The sequence below is a fragment of the Macaca mulatta genome, chromosome 1, assembly GCF_049350105.2.
Source record: "Macaca mulatta isolate MMU2019108-1 chromosome 1, T2T-MMU8v2.0, whole genome shotgun sequence".
Taxonomy (NCBI): Eukaryota; Metazoa; Chordata; class Mammalia; order Primates; family Cercopithecidae; genus Macaca; species Macaca mulatta.
This window is the reverse complement of record NC_133406.1, coordinates 209,385,069-209,390,347: the sequence shown is the minus strand read 5'-3', so window position 1 is coordinate 209,390,347 and position 5,279 is coordinate 209,385,069. Positions and strand designations below refer to the sequence as shown.

Genomic DNA, 5,279 nt, shown 5'->3' with positions numbered 1-5,279 from the left:
GTATCACAGGATTTGGCCTTCTGAAGTAAATCACAGGTAAACAAAAGCATGCTGCATTTCTGTACTAACCAACAGTGTTGCAATCTAATATGGCTTGGCTCTGTGTTCCCACCCAAATCTCATCTTCAATTGTAATCTGTGTCGAGAGAGGGAGGTGATTGGATCATGGAAGCAGTTCCCTCATGCGTTCTCATGATAGTGAGTGAGTTTGCACGAGATCTGATGGTTTCATAAGGGGCTCTTTCCTCTCTGCTCACACTCTCTCCTGAGGTCTTGTAAAGAAGGTGCCTGCTTCCCCTTCTACCATGATTGTAAGTTTCCTGAGGCCTTCTCAGCCATGCGGAACTGTGAGTCAATTAAACCTCCTTTGTTTGTAAATCTTTATAGCAATATAACAACGAACTAATACACAATTCAACAGAGCCCTTCCTTAGCTTTTCACTAGGTACCTGAAGCAAGATTCCTCCTGCTTAGAAATAGGTGGAGGCTGGGCATGGTGGCTCATGCCTGTAACTCCAGCACTTTGGGAAGTCGAGGTGGGCAGATCACCTGAGGTCAGGAGTTTGAGACCAGCTTGGCCAACATGGTAAAACCCCGTTTCTACTAAAAATACAAAAATTAGCGGGGCGTGTTGGTGTGCGCCTGTAATCCCAGCTACTCAGGAGCCTGAGGGAGAAGAATAGCTTGAACCTTGCAGGCAGAGGTTGCAGTGAGCCGCAATCACACCACTGCACTCCAGCCTGGATAACAGAGCAAGATTCCGTCTCAAAAAAATAAAAAATAAAAAATAAATAAATAGGTGGGGGGAAAAATCCTCAAATTAACCCAGAAAAAAAATGGTAACTCAGAATTATATTCTCATAAGGTTTCACAGCTGCTCAACACCAGAAATAGATTATGAAGCCTTTTGCCTAAGCACTTCTATAAAAGTTTCAGTGTTGACCAAAATAAGACACAGGTTTCTCATTAAACTTTGTCTTAATGAGTCTCGAAATTCTGTGACAGATTTTTGGTCAAGTTGTCTCCATTAAAAATTACTGATTTTGAAAACTAATGACTTGCCAGGTGCAGCGGCGTGCCTGTAATTCCAGGTACTCAGAAGGTTGAGGTGGGAGAATTGCTTGAACCCAGGAGGCGGAGGTTGCAGTGAGCCGAGATGGTGCCACTGTACTCCAGCCTGGGCAACAGAGTGAAACTGTGTCTCAAAAAACAAAAAACAGAACAAAACAAAAAACCAAAACCAAAACAAAAACATCTGATTACTGAAAATTGTCACACGAATACAAAACAAGAACGATTCACAAAATATTCTGCTTTCCTTCTGAATCTTTTATGATGCATTATTATCATTAACTAGTCTTGTACTATTAAACTTAAATGGCCAATTGAAACAAACAGTTCTAGACAGTTCTTCCATGACTGATTAAGGCTGGGGTGGCAGGTACTAGGGATAATATTCATTTAGCCTTCCAAGCTTTCTGGGTAGACTTGGTGACCTTGCCAGCTCCAGCACCCTTCTTGTCCACTGCTTTGATGAAACCAACAAACAGCAAAAGGACTCAGGGGAGCTGGTCAGAAAAGCTTTCAACACACATGGAGTTGCTAGAAACCATATCCATGGTGGAAGCATCACCTGATTTTAAGAATTTAAATCTTCCAGCTTCTTACCAGAACAGCAATCAGTCTTCTTCAGTCCAGCAAACTTAAAAGCAATGTGAGCTGTCTGACAATTCAGAACAGGGCCACAATCAGTACTGATCTGGCCTGAGTGGTTCAGGATAATCACCTGAGCAGTGAAGTCAACTGCTTCCACAGGTGGATCATTTATGCTGTCACCAGCAACATTGCCACAATGAACATCTTTGACAGACACATTCTTGACATTGAAGCCCACATTGTCCTCAGGAAGAGCTTCACTCAAAGCTTCATGATGCATTTCAACAAACTTTCCTTCAATTGTAACCAATTGTTGACTGGAGCAAAGGTGACTACTGTGCCAGGCTTGAGAACACCAGCCTCTGCTCAGCCCTTAGGGATGGTATCGATACCACCAATGCTGTAGACATCCTGGAGAGGCAGATGCAAGGACTTGTCAGTAGGACGAGCTGGTGGCAGGATGTAATTCAGAGCTTCAGGCAGCATGGTTCCACTGCCATTGCCATCATTACGGGTGACTTTCCATCCCTTTAACCCAGGCATCTGAACCCTTGGCACCAGCATGCTCTCACTGTTCCAAACAGAAATTGACGCAAATGCTACTACTTAGGGGATAGGGATTGTAGTCAATTTTCTTAATGTGAGTGCTGATTTTCTTAATGACTTCCTTGTGTCTTTTCTGGCTGTAGGGTGGCTCAATGGAATCCGTTTTAACACCAACAATTAGTTGTTTCACACCCAGGGTGTAAGTTAGAAGGGCACACTCATGAGTCTGCTCATTCTTGGAGACACCAGCTTCAAATTCACCAACACCGGCAGCAACAATCAGGACAGCACAGTCAGCCTAAGATGTGCCTGTAATGACATTTTTGATAAAGTCTGTGTCTCTTGGGGCATCAATGGTAGTCACGTAGACTCGCTGGTCTCAACTTTCCATGGAGAGATGGTGACATCAATGGTGACATCACACTCTTGCTTAGCTTTCAGTGTGTCCAAGACCCAGGCTTACTTTAAGGAGCCTTTTTCCATCTCAGCAGCCTCCTCTGTGACCAAGAGAAGACATAAGTTTTTCTACCGTTCTTTTATCAACTCTGCCACATTTGGAGATCAGATGGCCAGTAGTGGTGGACTTCCCTGAATCTGTGTGTCCAATGATGACAATGTTGACATGCATCTTCTTCCTTTCCCATTTTGGCTTTTAGGAGCGGTTTTCATGATACCTGTGTTCTGGCAGTACACCCATTGCAAGAAAGTTCTTCTCTGACATTCTTGAGTGGTTTCAGGTGGGTAGGGCTTTACAACACCGAGGTAACGCATATTGTGTGTTTCTGAAGCCTCTAGAAGACTAGAGTTCACCTCTGAAATGACTTATAACAAAAGAATAAATAATGGCATTATTAAAAGGAAATTTATAAACATAAGCTTCAAGTAGTTCAAATAGTGGGACTGAGATAAAGAAAGCTAGACAGGTATTTTCAGCCTCTCCATGGGGCTAGAACTGAAGGAAACTTTTAGAGAAAACTTCAGAAGCAGATCTTTGTCTTTATTTTTTCCTTTTATTATTGTTCTCTACATATCTAGTGCATGGAGACTATTTGTGACACTAGGTGTTCTTGTTCTCTGCCTTCTCTGGGGTTCCTGGAAGCCCTTCCTCCCCTGTTCAGAACAGTCCAGCTCCCCCCCACCCTTGCACATCCCATTTAGTAGAGTGAAAGCCTGCATTGCCATCACTCAAGTAGGCCCTCAAGGGACCCACTCTACCTCCAAGTGACTTTTCAATGTTTCCTTTATGATATGATTTGGCTGTATCCCCACCCAAATGTCATCTTGAATTATAGATTCCATAATTCCCACGTGTCACGGGAGGGATCCAGTGGGAGGTAATTGAATCATGGGGGCGGGTCTTTCCTATGCTGTTCTCATGATAGTAAATAAGTCTCATGAGACCTGATGGTTTTATAAAGGGGCATTACCCTGCACATGCTGTCTTGCCTGCTGCCATGTAAGATGTGACTTTGCTCCTCATTCATCTTCCTCAATGTTTGAACTAACTTACGTTCCCACCAACAGTGTACAAGCATTCCTATTTCTCCACAGCCTCACTAGCATCTGTTGTTTCTTGACTTTTTAATAATTGCCATTCTGACTGGTGTGAGATGGTATCTCGTTGTGGTTTTGATTTGCATTTCTCTAACAATCAGTGATGTTGAGCTTTTATTCATGTTTCTTGGCCGCATAGATGTCTTCTTTTGAGAAGCGTCCGTTCATATCCTTTGCCCACTTTTTGATGGGGTTGTTTGTCTAACTATTTTTTTATACCCATCAACCATACCCACCTCCCCCGCCAGTCCTCCATTACCCTTATCAGTCTCTGGTAACCATCCTTTTACTCTCTATGTCCATGAGTTCAATTGTTTTTTATTTTTGTTTAGATCTCACAAATAAGTGAGAACATGAGGAGTTTGTCTTTCTGTGCCTAGCTTATTTCACTTAACATAATGATCTTCAGTTCCATCTATGTTGTTGCAAATGACACAATCTCATTCTTTTTTATGGCTAAATAGTACTCCATTGTGTATATGTACCACATTTTCTTTTTCCTTTCATCTGTTGGACACTTAGGTTGTTTCCAAATCTTGGCTGTTGTGAACAATGCTGCAATAAACGTGGGAGTGCAGATAGCTATACAATAATATACTGACTTCCTTTCTTTTGGGTATATATCCCACAGTGGGATTGCTGGATCGTGATAGCTCAATTTTTAGTTTTTTGAGGAACCTCCAAACTGTTCTTCATAGTAATTGCATAAGTTTACATTCCCACCAACAGTGTACCAGGGCTCTCTTTTCTCTACATCCGTGTCAGCATTTGTTGTTGCCTGTCTTTTGGATATAAGCCATCTTAACTGGGGTGAGAGGATATCTCATTGTAGTTTTGATTTGCATTTCTCTGATGACCAGTGACGTTGAGCACCTTTTCATATGTCTGTTTGCCATTTGTATGTCATCTTTTGAGAAATGTCTATTCAGATCTTTCGCCCTTTTTGACTAGATTTGATTTTTTTTTCCTATAGAGTTGTTTGAGATCCTTATGTATTCTGGTTATTAATCTCTTGTCAGATGCATAGTTTGTAAATATTTTTCCCATTCTGTGGGTTGTCTCTGCACCTTGCTGATTGTATCCTTTGCTGTGCAGAAGCTTTTTAACCTGTTTTCCCATTTGCCCATTTTTGCTTTGGTTGCCTGGGCTTGTGGGGTATTGCTCAAGAAATTTTTGCCCAGAATAATGTCCTGAAGATTTTCCCCACCCTATGATGCTTTAATCCTCCTTAAAACTCAGTGCTTCAGGCAGCTTCCTGACTGACAAAATGCCTGGGTCCAGTTATTTTATTTATTTATTTTTTTCGAGATGGAGTCTTGCTCTATTTCCCAGGCTGGAGTGTAGTCGCGCGACCTTGGCTCACTGCAGTCTCCACCTCCCAGGTTCAAGTGATTCTCCTGCCTCATCCTCCAGAGTAGCTGGGATTACAGGTGTGCGCCACCATGCCTGGCTACTGGGTCTAGTTCTGATCACTTCCCACTGTCCTCTGTAAGTAAAGTGAACTTTTCCAAAGGAGGCATGTA

At 42.4% G+C, this 5,279-nt stretch overlaps 1 pseudogene; it reads right to left on the bottom strand.

Annotated features, from left to right (window-relative positions):
- Nucleotides 1–1,457: 1,457 nt before the first annotated feature.
- On the bottom strand, nt 1,458–4,875 carry LOC705129 (elongation factor 1-alpha 1-like; annotated as a pseudogene).
- Between the last annotated feature and the right edge of the window lie 404 nt (nt 4,876–5,279).